Raw genomic sequence first — 19,953 nt, forward strand, 5'->3', positions numbered from 1 at the left:
GGGGAAACGTGCTGTTTCATTTGGCCAAATTTGTAAAGCAGAAAGGTGGAACAAACAAGTCGGGAGCAGGTTTTCTTACATTGAACAAAGTTCTCTATTGAGATATTTATTTCTTCTCAAACAATTCCACACAATCAAGGATGATTTTAACAGTAAAACACAAATCTTCTTCTTTACAGGAACAAGGAGCACAAGGTGAGTAACTTAACTACTACTTAAAATACGGGTGTGTCCCCGTCTTAACTATCTGTTCGTGGAGAGCTCCCTTCGGGTGGTGGTGCGGATCCATGGTTGCCATTCTCAAGAGGTAGTTTGTCCTCTTCTTCTCCCTTCCGCCTGGTAAGTCCTCTCCTTTGGAGAAGCAATCACTCCTTTATTTTCTCCAGTCTCCCCCACTGCCGGTTCCCGCCTCTCTCCCCCACTGCCGGTTCCCTCCTCTCTCCCCCACTGCCGGTTCCCGCCTCTCTCCCCCACTGCCGGTTCCCTCCGCTCTCCCCCACTGCCGGTTCCCGCCTCTCTCCCCCACTGCCGGTTCCCGCCTCTCTCCCCCACTGCCGGTTCCCTCCTCTCTCTTGTAGGGGGAAGAGAATAGGTCATTAGTACTGTCAGCTGTGCTTAATTGCCTCTGATCACCTTAACTCACATGCCGGGCTGGTCTACTATCTGGGGGATCAGCCTGCCCCCTGGTGGTCCTTCCATAGACATTTGTTGACATTTTATGAAATCTGTTCTGGTTGAGTGACTGGAATGCTAAAACATATTTTACAACAACCAAGACCCTGGCCTGACTTCTACGTTCAGGCATATTAAAGAGGATCAATCAACATGACATAATGATTCATGTCATTTCCTCTACGCCATGACAATTCATACCAGAGGTGGGAACAAGTCATTGTTTTACAAGTCACAAGTAAAGTCTCAAGTCTTAGCACTCAAGAGAAAGACACCCCCCCCCCCCCCCCCCCAATTGCGATCGACTATCACTATGGGGCGCAATCGTGCGATGTAGGCTTGTACACAATTGCCCAACCTTACACACACACACACACACACACATCCTCTCTGTGTGTGGTTACAGTAGGCTAATTTATGTCAATGGTTTCATGAACAGCAGTAACATCAGGCAGGATTTAAGCTTCCGACTGCCTGGCCAGTTGTAGCACAATCTTGTGTGCAATGATCACGTTCCCGCACTGACTGACTGTGTGGGGGCTCATTGATTTAACGTTGCGTTAGCCTACATGCTACACTAGCAAAGTTATATATAGTTGTCGGCTATATTAGCCATGACTTACCATTCTTTGTGCAGCTTCAAATGTCGAACAAAGTTGGAAGTTGTTGCGCCTCCGTCTGTAATTTTCTTACTGCATATTTTGCAAGTTGCAATCTGTTTTTTGATGACTACTGTGTAGTCTTTATATCCGAAAATAATAATTTTGGGTATCATCTTTCCAAGGGCTCCATCTGAAATCACCAACCAACGTTCCTCTGCACTGCCACGCCCAACTTTTTCTCATCTGGCACAATTTGATTGGGTGCTGTCCGATTCAAACTGTAATCCGTTAAATGAAGAGTTGATGCGCAGCACACTTTTTTTATAGCATCATTTTTATTATTTGGACTTGGGGAGGGTAGAGTCAGTTGGAGTCAAAAGACTCAAGTCCAAGATAAGTCACGAGTCAATGGTGTTAAAGTCAAAGTCGAGTTGCAAGTCACCATATTTGTGACTCGAGTCTGACTCGAGTCCAAGTCATGTGACTCGAGTCCACACCTCTGGTTCATACCAATTGACACAATATAGTCTTGAGGCATGCAATTGTTGCTGTAGTCTGTCTCATGTGTTATGATAGGTGTTATGTCACCTGTCGTTGTCATGAGTTGCTATCTACAACCTAAAAGGGTTATTCGGCTGTCCCATAGGAGTACCCTTTGAAGAACCTTTTTGATTCCAAGTAGAACCCACTTAACAGAGGGTTCAACATGGAACCACAAAAAGTTCTACCTGGAACCAAAAATGGGTTTTCCTATGGGGACAGTCGAAGAACCCTTTTGGAACTTTGTTTTTCTAAGAGTTTAGGCATGTAATCATGGAGGGTGGACAATGCTCAAATAATGTTAAATGATTGGTTGACATAGATGAGTCACTGTTTCTGTTAACCACTTGGAGTGGTTGGTTTATGGCAGTTGAGAATTCGATTGCCCTGACCGGAATTCACACACAATTCTGGTGAGATGTTTCGATCTGCACCCAAGAAAGACTTGGTGTCTTTCTTGCAAATAACTTCCAAAAAGTTGATTTGTGAAGCTGCCAAATGAACGACAGTGGGCGAGATTCCAATAGTTCTCCAATGATCTCCACATTAGATCCAGGCCCTAACTCCCTTCCCTCTCATCAGGGAGTCCAGTCTGCCTGCTGCTGTATGGATATCCATTGATGGATGGGTGGAAGGGGACCAGCATGCATGGCGGTTTAAGGGGCTAAAATTATTGTACAGGGCTGATTGAGCTCAGCGCTTGTATAACACTTGGATGGGTTGATTGACGTCATTAGGGAATCCATCCCTTAACCCTTGGCTGTAAGTGTTATGAAAAGGGTGTGGGTGACATGGGTGCCTCTTAAACTGGTTCATTCACTGAATCCTCATGGGATTGGGAGGGCATTTCAGACCACAAGATTTAACTAGTTTGTTAGGGTTTTGAGGATTTTCACAGGTGCATGCTCAGTGTGGGAAAGTGTGCCAAGAAATGTGAAAATATGATTTATTTCTCTTTTCTTAATGCTGCTCCGCTCAGTAATTCAGCAACAACAGTGTGTTCCTTTGTCAGATTTATAGACCTAAAAAAACTTTAATCCAATAATTATAATAAATCACTTTGGGCTGTCCCACTGTGTTCACACTGGTTGAATCAATGTTGTTTCCAAGTAATTTCAATGAAATTGCGTGGAACCAAAGTGGAATCAACGCTGAATTGACGTCTGTACCCAGTGGGATGTGTTTCACTTACAATGTGCCCTATTGTCTGTTAATTCATCATGTCTGTCTGCCTTGTCATCCCTTATTTGTCTGTGTTGTCATCCAATTTCCTACTACATTGGACAATTCAAATGTCAACCTTCAGTTGTACTCAGGAGCAGTGCCGCAATGGGTGTGTCTCGAAGCATCTCACCATGAATTTTTGAGAAGGTATGACCAGACCATGGAGACCAACAGGGAAGACTTTGAAGCATCACAGCAATTACAGTTACAGAGGTCATAAGGAGAAACCCCATTTGTTGACCTGATTGTCAATTGAGTAGTCACCTCAATAATCAATCAAATAATTAAGACTAAAAATTCAAGGGCTGTCTAGTAATGGCTTTAACATTTTTCAAGACATTGAAAAGGCATGTAATTCAAAATGATTAAATTACAATCATTCTGCTTATTAGACACTATGAAGAGTAACAACATCAATGATATCATGCTATTATTAAAACATCTGCACTGTAATTTCCAATGACCATATGCAAATACATCCACACATTTTCTGAGTCTCAACGTCAAGCTGATATGTTTGATGCTGCGTCTGAAAATGTTGTTAATAACTGATGAAATCAAAAGCAAACAAATTCACCAGGAATTAAGAGCTGTGAATACTATTTTACCTCAACGAGCACATTGCTAATCAGTTATGAATAGCTATGGTTGCATATTTTATAGAGGAGTATTAAGCAAACTTAGTTTGCCATCTAATGGGGAAGTTTGGAAGGACAAATATTTCAAAGGATTAAACTTGGGAAATGTGGTTTTGGTGTTCGATGCAAAAAAATGGAATTGCATACTGGTATTTGAATTCTGTATTCAATAATTACATTTAAGCCCAACTAAGTCAAATTTGAACCATAAAATGTTTTTACAGTGTAGTATGCAGTGTAGTATCCACCCTAACCCGAATACCCAAGACTCGACCGGGGACCACGACACCTGCATAGCCTACAGCATATACTTTTTTTTCTAATAAGGTGAATTTATTGACTTACAGAAAGCCTAGCCAACATTTAAAGACCTAGTCGTTAACCAGAAGAGCAACTTGGTTGATAAACATAATTTGTTTGTCATTCTGGTCGAATAATGTCTAGTCTAGACCCAGATCCGTTAGCGTACTGATCCGGCAGATTTCCCAGATGCAGTGTGTGGCCGGTTGCTGTGGTAACCTGTCTGACACCACCAGCATGGCGATATGAGTAACTCTCTGGAGTGAGAATGATGGCAAACAGAGATACTGACAATTTAGATGTCATCCTATCAAACTGAAGAGTTCTCCGGTAGCATTACAAGAGCATCATAAAATCATAACATCATAAAGCTTTCTATTTGAATGACTATAAACAGTAATATTGAAGAAGTGTTTTCTTTATCGTCATCGAATGGAAAACGAATGCGCTCAATGTGTTCACACTTGGCCACATTACAGTTAATGTGTCTTCATACACCTCAGGGAATGGTTTCACCAGATCAGCTCACAACCTGTCCCAAAGCGTTTTTTTCACCTGGCAACGGTGATCGGATCTCACCGGATGTCACAGCTCTGATCACAAGATACATTTCAATAGGTGCTATACTTTCCTACTCGTCTGCATACTAGAGAAAAAAAAAGGAAAAATGTTATTGCAAAAAAGTTGGGCCCGGACCTGAACAGACTTGATTATTGTGATTTTATGATGCTCTTGTGAGTCGCTATAAACCCTAACCCTAAACATTGGAGATGTTTGATATGAGTCTGGAAGGAGAGTTTGCAGTCTAGCCAGACACCTAGGTACTTATAGATGTCCACATATTCTAGGTCGGAACCATCCAGGGTGGTGATGCTAGTCGGGCGTGCGGGTGCAGGCAGCGAATGGTTGAAAAGCATGCATTTGGTTTTACTAGTATTTAAGAGCAGTTGGAGGCCACTGAAAGAGTGTTGTATGGCATTGAAGCTCGTTTGGCGGTTAGATAGCACAGTGTCCAAGGAAGGGCCAGAAATATACAGAATGGTGTCGTCTGCATAGAGGTGGATCAGGGAATCGCCCGCAGCAAGAGCAACATCATTGATATATATAAAGAGAAAAGAGTCGGCCCGAGAATTGAACCCTGTGGTACCCCCATAGAGACTGCCAGAGGACCGACAACATGCCCTCCGATTTGACACACTGAACTCTGTCTGCAAAGTAGTTGGTGAACCAGGCAAGGCAGTCATTAGAAAAACCGAGGCTACTGAGTCTGCCGATAAGAATATGGTGATTGACAGAGTCGAAAGCCTTGGCCAGGTCGATGAAGACGGCTGCACAGTACTGTCTTTTATCGATGGCGGTTATGATATCGTTTAGTTCCTTGAGCGTGGCTGAGGCGCACCCGTGACCGTCTCGGAAACAGGATTGCACAGCGGAGAAGGTACGGTGGGATTCGAGATGGTCAGTGATCTGTTTGTTGACTTGGCTTTTGAAGACCTTAGATAGGCAGGGCAGGATGGATATATGTCTGTGACAGAATTGGGTCCAGGGTGTCTCCCCCTTTGAAGAGGGGAATGACTGCGGCAGCTTTCCAATCCTTGGGGATCTCAGATGATACGAAGGAGAGGTTGAACAGGCTGGTAATAGGGGTTGCGACAATGGCGGCAGACAGTTTCAGAAATAGATGGTCCAGATTGTCAAGCCCAGCTGATTTGTATAGGTCCAGGTTTTGCAGCTCTTTCAGAACATCTGCTATCTGGATTTGGATAAAGGAGAAGCTGGGGAGGCGTGGGCGAGTAGCTTCGGGAGGGGGGGTGGAGCTGTTGGCCGAGGTTGGAGTAGCCAGGAGGAAGGCATGGATAGCCGTTGAGAAATGCTTGTTGAAGTTTCCGATTATCACGGATTTATCGGTGGTGACCGTGTTACCTAGCCTCAGTGCAGTGGGCAGCTGGGAGAAGGTGCTCTTGTTATCCATGGACTTTACAGTGTCCCAGAACTTTTTGGAGTTAGAGCTACAGGATGCAAATTTCTGCTTGAAAAAGCTGGCCTTTGCTTTCCTGACTGCGTGTATTGGTTCCTGACTTCCCTGAACAGTTGCATATCGCGGGGACTATTCAATGTTATTGCAGTCCGCCATGGTGCCATCTTGGAAATAGAACACGTGTATGAATGGGGGTAGGAACAAAACTGACAATGAGCAGACAAAATTGTTTAACAGGGTTAGGGTTAGGGTTCAGGTAAGGGTTAGGTTTGAGCCAGAATGTGGACACCAGTCTAGGATTAGGGTTGAGGATAGGGTTAGGGTTGAGCCAGGATTGGACATGAGTCTAGGTTCAGGGGTAGGATTAGTGTTAGGGTTAGTGTAAGAGTTAACAATATATACAATTGCCGTGGCAAATAAGGAATTCCATTATTTCAGTTGGACCAAATCAGAAAGGACCACCTTAACCATAAATCTCTTTGGTCACACTAATTGTACCGTGGCAATGCACCCCACAAACAAACGTGTTGCTGTTGCACTTCACTTGAACTTCCATTTTAATATGTAATTTAGCTCCATGCTCCAGTTGTTAGTGGTTTTCGGCATCTGACGCTAAGTGTGTGTGTGTGTGTGTGTGTGTGTGTGTGTGTGTGTGTGTGTGTGTGTGGTTGCTCACAGAGCATGCGCGTGGGTTAGTCCTAGGCTGTACATATGAGTGTGTCTTTGTTCTATAAATACACAGTTGAACATGCCTGCCTGTGAGATTCAGACTCTCCTTAGACACTAACACTAATCACAGTTGGCAATTTGTGTGGAGGAAGAGATCAGGAAGACCCCGGAATATGTCTGTTACTTTGTTTATGTCTGCTCTCTCTCTCTCTCGCTCTCAATTCAGTTTCAATTTAAGGGACTTTATTGGCTTGGGAAACATATGTTACATCGCCAAAGGAAGTTAAATAGTTCATAAACCAAAGTGAAATAAACAATAAAAAATGAACAGTAAACATTACAGTCACAAAAGTTCCTAAAGAATAAAGACATTTAAAATGGCATATTATGCCTATATACAGTCGTGGCCAAAAGTTTTGAGAATGACACAAATATTAATTTTCACAAAGTCTGCTGCCTCAGTTTGTATGATGGCAATTTGCAAATACTCCAGAATGTTATGAAGAGTGGTCAGATGAATTGCAATTAATTGCAAAGTCCCTTTTGGCCATGCACATGAACTGAATCCCCCAAAAACATTTCCACTGCATTCAGCCCTGCCACAAAAGGACCAGCTGACATCATGTCAGTGATTCTCTCATTAACACAGGTGTGAGTGTTGAAGAGGAAAAGGCTGGTGATCACTCTGTCATGCTGATTGAGTCCAAATAACAGACTGGAAGCTTCCAAGGAGGGTGGTGCTTGGAATCATTGTTCTTCCTCTGTCAACCATGGTTACCACCAAGGAAACACGTGCCTTCATCATTGCTTTGCACAAAAAGGGCTTCACAGGCAAGGATATTGATGCCATTAAGATTGCACCTAAATCAACCATTTATCGGATCATCAAGAACTTCAAGGAGAGCGGTTTAATTGTTGTGACGAAGGCTTCAGGGCGCCCAAGAAAGTCCAGCGCCAGGACCGTCTCCTATAGTTGATTCAGCTGCGGGATCGGGGCACCACCAGTACAGAGCTTACTCAGGAATGGCAGCAGGCAGGTGTGAGTGCATCTGCACGCACAGTGAGGCGAAGACTTTTGGAGGATGGCCTGGTGTCAAGAAGGGCAGCAAAGAAGCCACTTCTCTCCAGGAAAAACATCAAGGACAGACTGATATTCTGCAAAAAGTACAGGGATTGGACTGCTGAGGACTGGGATAAAGTCATTTTCTCTGATGAATCCCCTTTCTGATTGTTTGGATGCATCCGGATAAAAGCTGAGGTGAGCACTACCATCAGTCCTGTGTCATGCCAACAGTAAAGCATCCTGAGATCATTCATGTGTGGGGTTGCTTCTCAGCCAAGGGAGTGGGCTCACTCACAATTTTGCCTAAGAACACAGCCATGAATAAAGAATGGTACCAACACATCCTCCGAGAGCAACTTCTCACAACCATTCAGGAACAGTTTGGTAACGAACAATGCCTTTTCCAGCATGATGGAGCACCTTACCATAAGGCAAAAGTGATAACTAAGTGGCTCAGGAACAAAACATTGATATTTTGGGTCCATGGCCGGAAAACTCTCCAGACCTTAATCCCTTTGAGAACTTGTGGTCAATCCTGAAGAGGCGGGTGGACAAACAAAACCCCACAAATTCTGACAAACTCCAAGCATTGATTATGCAAGAATGGGCTGCCATCAGTGTCACGATCATCGTAGAGAGGAAACTAAAGCGCAGCGTGGTGTGAATACATGCTTTTAATGATAGACAAAAAAACACAAAGTACACTAAACGAATAAACAAAATAACAAGACGAACGTGACCGCTATCAAAACTGAGTGCAAACCTGCAACATCACATAGACAATAACCCACAAAATACCCAAAGAAGATGACTGCCTAAATATGGTTCCCAATCAGAGACAAAGATAAACAGCTGCCTCTAATTGAGAACCAATCTAGGCAACCATAGACATAATTAAACACCTAGATGGTAAACAACCCCATAAACCTACAAAAACCACTAGACAGTACAAAAACACATACATCACCCATGTCACACCCTGACCTAACCAAAATATATAAAGAAAACAAAGAATACTCAGATCAAGGTGTGACAATCAGTCAGGATGTGGCTCAGAAGTTAATTGGCAGCATGCAAGGGCGGATTGCAGAGGTCTTGAAAAAGAAGGGTCAACACTGCAAATATTGACTCTTTGAATCAACTTCCCATGGCTTGGGGATAGAAGCTGTTTAAAAAACTTCTTAGGGAAAGCCCCCTTTCTTTTAGATTTTTGCCAAAAATGACATACCAAATCTAACTGCTTAACATCTGAAAGGAAACACTTTGAAGTTTGTGTAAATATGAATTGAATGTAGGAGAATATAACACAATAGATCTGGTAGAAGAAAATACGAAGAAAAAAACACCAGTTTTTTTCTACCACCATCTTTGAAATGCAAGAGAAAGGTCCCAGTTCTAGCCATTGCTCTGGTTGCAATTCCGCTGGTGTCCACAAGATGACAGCAGTGTACGTGAAACGTTTCAGATGGATAACTTAAAGTATGAGCAAACTACATGACATTTAGTGTGAAGTCACTAAGGTACATTTGGGCAAATCGTGAAGGAGACAGGTTGAAAATGTCAATGAAGACACTTGCCAGTTGGTCAGCGAATTGCTTGGTGTACACGTCCTGGTTATCCATCTGGCCCTGCGGCCTTGTGAATGTTGACCTGTTTAAAGGTCTTACTCATATCGACTATGGCAAGCGTGATCACACAGTCGTCCGGAACAGCTGGTGCTCTCGTGCATGATTCAGTGTTGCTTACCTCGAAGCGCGCATAGAAGTAATTTAGCTCATCTGGTAGGCTTGTGTCACTGGGCAGCTCGCGGCTGGGCTTTCCTTTGTAGTCTGTAATAGTTTGCAAGCCCTGCCACATCCAACGAGCATCGGAGCACACGTAGTAGGATTCACAATGGTGTTTGTGCTTCACTGGCTGCCCTTTTCTTTTGGCAACAGGTCACAAATATTGCTGCTGTGATTGCACACTGTGGTATTTCATCCAGTAGATCCAGTAGAGAGTTTATCCAAATTGGATTTGTTTTCAACTTTGTGGGTCTCTGTAATCTGAGAGAAATATGTGTCTCTAATATGGTCATACATTTGGCAGGAGGTTAGAAAGTGCAGCTCAGTTTCCACCTCATTTTGTGGGCAGTATAGACATAGCCTGTCTTCTCTTGAGAGCCAGGTCTGCCTACGGTGGCCTTTCTCTATAGCAAGGTTATGCTCACTGACTCTGTACATAGTCAAAGCTTTCCTTAATTTTGGATCAATCACAGTGGTCAGGTATTCTGCCACTCTGTGCTCTCTGTTTAGGGCCTAATAGCATTCTAGTTTGCTCTATTTTTTCTCATTCTTTCCAATGTGTCAAGTCAAATCTTTTTGCTTTCTCATGATTTGGTTGGGTCTAATTGTGTTGCTGTCCTGGGGCTCTGTGGGGTCTGTTTGTAAACAGAGCCCCACGACCAGCTTGCTTAGGGGACTCTCTCCAGGTTTATCTCTCTGTAGGTGATGGCTTTATGGAAGGTGGGAATCGCTTCCTTTTAGTTGGTTGCAGAATTTAATGGTTGTTTTCTGGATTTTGATAATTAGCAGGTATCGGCCTAATTTTGCTTTGTGTGCATTATTTGGTGTTTTACGTACACGTGTACGAGTGTACAAGTACACAGATAATATTTTGGGAGAATTCTGCATGCGGTCTCAATGTGGTGTTTGTCCAATTTAGTGAATTCTTGGTTTTTGAGCGGAACGCAGACTTCACACCCATGAAGGGCAATGGGTTCTGTAAGTGGTTAAATTATTTTGTCCCAGATCCTACTTGGTATGTCAAATTTTATGTTAATTTTGATTCCATAGAAGGCCCTTCTTGCCTTGTCTCTCAGATCGTTCACAGCTTTGTGGAAGTTACCTGTGGTGCTGATGTTTAGGCTGAGGTATGTAAGGTTTTTTTGTGTGCTCTAGGGCAACAGTGTTTAGATGGAATTTGTGTTTATGGTCCAGGCAACTGGACCTTTTTTGGAACACTGTTATTTTTGTCTTACTGAGATTTACTGTCAGGGCCCAAGTCTGACAGAATCTGTACAGAAGATCTAGGTGCTACTGTAGGCCCTCCTTGGTTGGGGATAGCAGAACCAGAGCATCAGCAAACAGTAGACATTTGACTTCAGATTCTAGTAGGGTGAGGCTGGGTGCTGCAGACTGTTCTAGTGCCCTTGCGACTTTGTTGATTTTTTTATATTTTTTATCCGTTATTTTACCAGGTAAGTTGACTGAGAACACGTTCCCATTTGCAGCAACGACCTGGGGAATAGTTACAAGGGAGAGGAGGGGGATGAATGAGCCAATTGTAAACTGGGGATTATTAGGTGACCGTGATGGTTTGAGGGCCAGATTGGGAATTTATATATATATGTATGTTGAAGAGGGTGGGGCTTAAGCTGCATCACTGTCTCACCCCAAGGCCCTGTGGAAAGAAATGTGTTTTATTGCCAATTTTAACCACACACTTGGGGTTTGTGTACATGGATTTTATAATGTCGTATGTTTTTCCCCCAACACATCTTTCCATCAATTTGTATAGCAGGCCTGACCTTGTTGCCAAATTGAGTTAATAGCCTTTCGAAGTCAACAAAGCATAAGAAGACTTTGCCTTTGTTTTGGTTTGTTTATTTGTCAATTAGGGTGTGCAGGGTCTGTCGTACGGTAATTTGGTAAAAAGCCAATTTGACATTTGCTCAGTACTTTGCTTTCACTGAGGAAATGTACGATTCTGCTGTTAATGATAATGCAGAGGATTTTCCCAAGGTTGCTGTTGACGCATATCCCACTGTAGATATTGGGGTCAAATTCTTCTCCACTTTTGTGGATTGGGGTGATCAGTCCTTGGTACCAAATATTGGGGAAGACGCCAGAGCTGAGGATAATGTTCAAGAGTTTTAGTATAGCATATTAGAATTTGTGGTCTGTATATTTTATTATTTCATTTAGGATACCATCAACACCACAGGCCTTTTTGGGTTGGAGGCTTTGTTTTTTGTCCTGTAGTTCATTCAATGTAATTAGAGAATCCAGTGGGTTCTAGTAGTCTTTACTAGTTTATTCTAAAATGTGTGTTTGATCATGTTGTCACGCCCTGACCATAGAGATCTTTTTATTCTCTATGTTTGGTTGGTCAGGGTGTGACTCAGGTGGGAAACTCGTATGTTCTTTATTTCTATGTTTTGGCTGGGTATGGTTCTCAATCAGGGACAGCTGTCTATCGTTGTCTCTGATTGGGAATCATACTTAGGCAGCCTGTTTTGCCACCTTAGTTTTGTGGGATGCTGTTTTTGTACAGCTCTGTGTAGCCTACCGAAAGTTATGTTTGTTTTCCTTTTGTTGTTTTTAGGTGTTCATTTTTAATAAAGATAAAATGTACGCCTACCACACTGCACCATGGTCCGATCATTTAGACGGGAATAACACATGTATATGTTTTTGCTGTTTTTTCTTTGTTATTGGGACAAAAATATTGGAGAAGTGGTTTATCTATATATCTCAGTTTTGGATAGATAACTCTTCGTGTTTGTTTAGTGTGTTCCAATTTTCTCAGAAGTGGTTAGATTCTATGGATTCTTCAATTACATTGAGCTGATTTCTGATGTGCTGTTCCTACTTTTTCCATAGTGTATATTATTTCTTAATATTATTCAGTTCCTTTGGCTTTGATGCCTCATGATTGAGTATTTCTCTGTTCAAGTAGACTGTGATTATGCTGTGATCTGATAGGGGTGTCAGTGGGCTGACTGTGAATGCTCTTCGAGAGTCTGGGTTGAGGTCCGTGATAAAGTAGTGTACAGTATACTGCCAAGAGATGACCTATAGGTGTAACTACTGTAGGAGTCCCCTCGAAGCCTACCATTGACTATGTACATACTAAGCATGCGACAGAGCTGCAGGAGTTCTCCACCTGTTTTTGTTAGTTATGTTGTCGTAGTATTCCTAGGGGGGCATATGGGGGAGGGAATGCTGTCACCTCCAGGTAGGTCTTTGTCCCTGTGTGATGAGGGTGTCAGGTTCTTGCCCAGTTCTAATATTTAGGTTGCCACAGACTAGTGCATGTCCCTGGGCCTGGAAATGATTGATTTCCCCCTCTAGGATGGAGAAGCTGTCTTCATTAAGGTATGGGGATTCTAGTGGGGGGATATAGGTAGCACACAGGAGGACATTTTTCTCTGTTGAGATCATTTCCTTTTGTATTTCTAGCCAAATGTAAAATGTTCCTGTTTTGATTAATTTAATAGTCAGTTAGGTCTGCTCTATACCAAATTAGCATATCCCCTGAGTCCCTTCCCTGTTTTACACCTGGTAGTTTGTTGGATGAGACTACTAGCTCTCTGTAAACTAGAGGGCAACAAGTGGGTCCATCTCCTCTATACCATGTTTCTTGTAGGATTATAATGTCTATATTTCTGATTTATTTGGTGAAGTCCATGTTCCTGCTCTTTAGGCCGATGAGGCAGATGACCTCAGGCCTTGGATATTTCAGGATGAGATAGTGAAGGCTTTGTGTTCCATTAGGTGTCCAATGTTGTTAGTTGTGGGGTTTGACCTCAGACCAGTAAGTGTGAGAAGAGCCTGCTGAGCATCTGGTACATGTCATTGGCTTGGGCTAGTGTAAGAGCGGGTGTTGGACCTGTTTGCATGCCCATGGCCTGGGCTATGTGTGGCTTTCATGTTGAGGACCTCTTTGTGGGAGTGGATGGCATGGGGTGGGAAGGAGGGACATAGGTCTGATCTGAGGGGGCCTATATAGGGTGTGGGCATGGTTGGTTTTGGGGGGGTATTGATTGGTTGGAGTGGGGGTGTGGATGTGGCTGGTTGTGCTGTGGTCTGGATGTAGGCCCTCTGTGTGTAGGTCTGTCTGTTTGGGGAAAAGTTTATTTTCTTGTATATATTTCCTGTTTGAGTCCATAAGGAGTACAATCTGTGGCTTGTGTATGTCCTCAGTGGGTGTGGGTGGGTTGTCAGGAGGGCTATCAGGGGTGCTGACAGGGGGGGGGGGGCCTCTGGGCTTGGGGTTCTTCATTTATCTGTCCTGCTGAGACATTGAGGCTATGGTCAGGGGTGAACTGTTCTGCTGTGGTGTCAAGACTTTGGTCAGGATCTGAGGTGGGCTGTTCTGCTGGCTTCTCTGCAGGGGTGGCCAGCTCTCTGATGGGTTGTTCTCTGTCACACATCATCTTTCTCACCTTCTCCTCCAGCACGCTCAACTTCTCCTCTAGTGCTCAGTTTTTCTCCTGCCGCTGGGCCTTCTTCTGCCACTCCTGCTCTTTCTCCTGTTGAAGTTCTCACCACAGTGTAGACATGTGTCTCTCCCCCTCCAGCTCTCCAGGTCTGTTGTTGTGCTGGATTGTTGTCTGGGTCTGTGCTAACTGGAGTGTGTTCACCTGCCTTACCCCCAACTTAGTGAATGAATCATTTTTTAAAAACCTTTATTTAACTGGGCAAGTTAGTTAAGATCAAATTCTTATTTTCAATGGCGGCCTAGGAACTGTCTTGTTCAGGGGCAGAACGACAGATTTTTACCTTGTCAGCTCTGGGGTTCTTGCTTAGTTGCTCTCCCTCTCTTTCTCTTGCTGTCTTGCTCTTTCTCTCTTCTTCTCTATCCTTTGCTCTCTCTTTCTCTATCACTCTCTCTTTTTCTCTTTCTCTGCCCCCCCTGTCTCTCTCCCCCTTTCTTGCTTAGTTGCTCTCCCTCTCCCTTTCCCTCCCAGCCCTCCTTACTCTCTCTTTCTCTCTCTCTCTCTCTCGCTCACTCTTTCATTCCCACACAAACACAAACACACACACACACACACACACACACACATATTCTTCATGCCCATAGATTTGTCCTGTTTTGTCATTTTTCAGATGTTAAATCAATTAATGAAACTCATTTTGAAGCCCACGTTTCCTCATCATTATTTATTTAAAAAAGGATCTGTCAGCAGTATTTTGTGGAGGGGGCACAATGACTGGATCGGGCAAACCAACCCATTTCAGACTATAAATTAAGTTTGATTAGATTGTCTAACTATCTTAGCTGGCATGACTGCTGGCATGGTTGCTAGACTTTAGAAAATACAAAATGGATTTATTTCCTGGGTTATGATTCTATATACCAGTGTGGGAGTTGTACTAAACTCCTAAGGCATAAGAGTTCATAAAGAAAATGTGTGCATAACGCCCCTGCACATACACACACAATGAAGCACACATTCTATTTTAAGAGTGGACTCACACAGTTCACTCATACAGTCTTTCTATGTTTCATGTCATTGAGGACTCTAAGGAAGTACAGTTTTATCATACCCTTTTTACAATGCCGTACCAGCCCTAACTGTAATGTGCTGGCCCAGATATGTTATTTTCACACTGTCCTTCACAACATGATTCCAGAAATGATGGAAGCGTAACCAGGCCAGTGCAGAAAAGCTTGGCTTCATGTAGACATCAGATAACTAGACAAATGTTTTTCATGATGTCATCCAGACATTAGGGAAAGACGCCATATTTGTTAATTCCTCATTGAATACCCCTGACCTTGGGAAACACTGGTCTGGAGCGATTGGTTTTAAGTGTATGACAGGCAATGTACACTGTGCTTAAGGTTGTAGGAAGCACATTACTCAACTAGATGGCGATAGAGGTCAGACATTATTTCTCTGGAACTAATCTTGGCACGTTCTTGAGCATTGATTCAGAGTAAGTAATAGGAGTAAGGGCTCGATTCCATCTATATCCATTAGTTTAAAGGCAATATTCCCGCGTTCAAGGAGACTGCGTTTGGTCATTCTACGAAAATGGTGGCTTTCCTGTCCCGGCCTTATTCACCAGGAAAGATAATGGCACAACAAATAGTTTTGGGGTTTTAATTGAAGTGTTTTATTATTGATAAAACATATGTAAGACAGTTATATTGCAAACATTTGTTGTATATATATTGTAGATCACAGTCAGTACAATGAAATTGGCTTGTCCCTCGGGTCAGGAGTCATGGTTTAGTGACATATTTTGAGTTAAAATATATATTTTTTGCCCTCTTTAAATGTCATAATACAAAGGAAAGTATTGTAGTTATTCAGTGGACTACTTAAAAAACAAAAATATTAAATAAATATTACAAATCATTTACAAGTAACAGCTGTCCCTCAATTTCATGTCACTGGTGTTAAAATGTATACAAAATGCAACTTTGAAAAAATGCAACATCCTTGCCAAATAATTCCTGGGTCAAAGGTTCATTGGAGACTGGACTGTTTTGAAAAGCACATGGTGAGTGTGCACTCTCTCTTCATATGTTAACAATGTGATGATTAACTTGGTAATTTCATGTGAGGACCTAAGATGTTTCACTGGTGTTATACAGTTTATAGTAAGAGGAAAGGAAAATGGATTAAAATGATTGATAAAATTGCATGATTAAGTGATTTATTTACAATTTAAGAAATGTGGTTTGAGCTACAGTGGCTGCCATCTTAGATATGCCATATTGTCTGCAGATATGTCACTGGTGTTATCGTCACTGGTGTTACTGTTCTTGCTGGTAACACAAGTGACATGACGAAAACGCCAGTGACAATCAATAACACCACAAACATTTTTCTCAACGTAATGTTTTATAAACCCTCAACAATTATATTTAAAAAATACTTATTACCAATTTACTACTGTTTCAATATTGTAATCACATAAAATGACTTTCCTTTTGATAGATATGGTGAAATTAGGTGCTGCTGAAAAGCAAAGATTCTACAGACAGCGCAGGGATGCTGACCCACACCACAGAGCAGCCTACCTTAAACAAAAACACCAGACTTACTTAAAGAATTTAGAGAGTCAAAAAAGAAAGAGAGTGAAGGATGTCACAGAAAGGGAAAAAAGCCAGGAGCGAAGGAAATGGCAGATCAGACAGGCAAAACACAGTGAGAGATTGAGAGCAGGAATGACAGTGTTGACCCCCCCCATCCACTCCAGACAGTGAACCCAGTATTGCAAGGTCAGAATTAAGACAGTGTCTGTAGGAAGACATATGTACTCTGTATCTACAGAGTTATTTAAAGGGATAAATCACCCAAATTACAAAATTACATATTGGTTTCCTTACCATGTATGCAGTCTATGGACAAGGTATGACAGCAAGCCAAGCTTTTATTTACCTGGCCACTGTTTCAAATGCTAATTATTTTGCATTTGTGGCACAAAACCAAAGCATTGATTGCTGTCATACATTGTCCATATAATTTTTACATGGTCAGGAAACCAATATGTCGTTTCATAACTATCCTTTTTAAGTAGGCCTACACAATATTTGTCACATGGCACGATAGTTGATATATGCTGTTTTAACAAGCTACATCTTTTTGTGGATAGACATGACAGAGTAGGAAAATCATTGTCATTAAAATATTACTAATAAATTTATCAAATTTGTTTGAAATAATCTTATGTTTGTCATTGGTTTCACATTGTGTCACTGGTGTTACATTGTGTCACTGGTGTTACATTGCGTCACTGCTATTACTCACTGGTATTACTGTATGGAGTGTTGTTGTTCTGGCATCAGTTGCCCAATTTAATTGGAAATGTTTTTTGTATCTACCTAACTGTTGCTACATTCATTACTAAACATGATAAGGATATGATCATTACATGTTGATGACTCAGCCTAAATTATTTCTAATGTTTCAACAACAACAAAAACAATAGTATAAATGGAAAAATGTCAGACAATAGAACTTTGCACATGCAAGTTTTAAAGTAAAATATGACTAATCCAAACAATTTCTTAATATTATCATTAACCTTTTCTCCCTTTGATTATATATGCAAATTAAATACTAAAATTACATTCTAGAAAGCCTGAATTGCCATCTAAAATATAGGTAACACCAGTGACAAAAAGGCAGCACAAGCATTTTTTTAATGTAATGTAGTAAAAATATGTTAAGCTGTCATTTATGTTGATTTATTATGTTAAGGTTTTCTTTTAACCTTTATTTAACCACTTAGGCCAGTTGAGAACAAGTTCTCCTTTATAACTGTGACCTGGCCGAGATAAAGGAAAGCAGTGTGACAAAAACAACAACACAGAGTTACACATAAACAAACATACAGTCAATAACACAATAGAAAAAAATCTATGTACAGTGTGTGCAAATATAGAAGAGTAGGGACGTAGACAATAAATAGGCCATAGAGGCGAAATAATTACAATTTAGCATTAACACTGAAGTGATAGATGTGCAGATTATGATGTGCAAGTAGCAATACTGGGGTGCAAAAGAGCAAGAAGATAAATAACAATATGGGGATGAGGTAGTTAGGTGTGCTATTTACAGATTGGCTGTGTACAGGTACAGTGATCGGTAAGCTGCTCTGACAGCTGATGCTTAAAGTTAGAGAGGGAGATATAAGTCTCCAGCTTCAGTGATTTTTGCAATTCGTTCCAGTCATCGGCAGCAGAGAACTGGAAAGAAAGGCGGCCAAAGGAAGTGTTGGCTTTGGGGATAACCAGTGAAATATACCTCTGCGTGTGCTACAGGTGGGTGTTGCTATGGTGACCAGTGAGCTGCGTTAAGGCGGGGCTTTACCTAGCAAAGACTTACAGATGACCTGGAGCCAATGGGTTTGGCGACGAATATGTAGCGAGGGACAGCCAACGAGAGCATACAGGTCGCAGGGGTGGGTAGTATATGGGGCTTTGGTGACTAAATGGATGGCATTGTGATAGACTGCATCCAATTTGCTGAGTAGAGTGTCGGAGGCTATTTTGTAAATGACATTGCTGAAGTCAAGGATCGGTAGGATTGTCAGTTTACGAGGGTGTGTTTGGCAGCATGAGTGAAGGAGGCTTTGTTGCGAAATAGGAAGCCGATTCTAGATTTAATTTTGGATTGGAGATGCTTAATGTGAGTCTGGAAGGAGAGTTTCCAGTCGAACCAGACACCTAGGTATAACTATTATCTGACTATAAGTTTTGATTAAATTTTTAAAAAAAAGTTACATTTGTAATAGTTGGCTGTTCAAAAAGCCACCATTTTCATAGAATGACCCATATGTCTGCTTAATCGAAATTACCTTTACATTGAATTAGTTCTATAGTGCTGAATTTCCACGATATGGATTGAATTGGGTGCGTTTTGAAGGTGGAAGAAACACAATTCAAATGGCAATTCAAAATATTACCTAAATTTAGGTCAATTCATGATGACTTTAATGACATTCAGTAGCATAAGCACTTTTAGAAGATAATTTGAATATGACAGTTCAAATCTGTTTACATGCATTAATCATCTTCAAATCAGATTTTATTGGTCACATACACATGGTTAGCAGATGTTAACGCGAGTGTAGCGAAATGTTTGAGCTTCTAGTTCCGACAGTGCAGTAATATCTAACAAGTAATATAACAAATTCACAACGACTACCTAATACATACAAATGTAAAGGGATGAATAAGAATATGTACATATAAATATACTGTATGGATGAGCGATGGCCGTGCGGCGTAGACAAGATGTGGTGGACGGTATCGAATACAGTACAGTTGAAGTCGGAAGTTTGCATACGCTTAGGTTGAAGTTATTAAAAATCGTTTTTCAACCACTCCACAAATTTCTTGTTAACAAACTATAGTTTTGGCAAGTCGGTTAGGACATCTACTTTGTGCATGACACATGTCATTTTTCCAACAATTGTTTACAGACAGATTATTTCACTTAAAATTCACTGTATGACAACTCCAGTGAGTCAGAAGTTAACAGGTTACTGTGCCTTTACTGTGCTTTTAAACAGCTAGGAAAATTCCAGAAATGTTGTCATGGCTTTAGAAGCTTCTGATAGTCTAACTGACATAATTTGAGTCAATTGGAGGTGTGCCTGTGGATATATTTCAAACTCAGTGCCTCTTTGCTTGACATCATGGGAAAATCAAAAGAAATCATCCAAGACCTCAGAAAAAAAATTGTAGACCTCCACAAGTCTGGTTCATCCTTGGGAGAAATTTCCAAACGCCTGAAGGTACCATGTTCATCTGTACAAACAATAGTATGCAAGTATAAACACCATGGGATGACACAGTCATCATACCGCTCAGGAAGGAGACGCGTTCTGTCTCCTAGAGATGAACGTACTTTCGAGAAGTGCAAATCAATCCGAGAACAACAGCAAAGGACCTTGTGAAGATGCTGGAGAAACAGGTACAAAAGTATCTATATCCACAATAAAACGTGTCTTATATCGACATAACCTGAAAGGCCGCTCA

The sequence above is a fragment of the Oncorhynchus clarkii genome, chromosome 25 (assembly GCF_045791955.1).
Source record: "Oncorhynchus clarkii lewisi isolate Uvic-CL-2024 chromosome 25, UVic_Ocla_1.0, whole genome shotgun sequence".
Taxonomy (NCBI): Eukaryota; Metazoa; Chordata; class Actinopteri; order Salmoniformes; family Salmonidae; genus Oncorhynchus; species Oncorhynchus clarkii.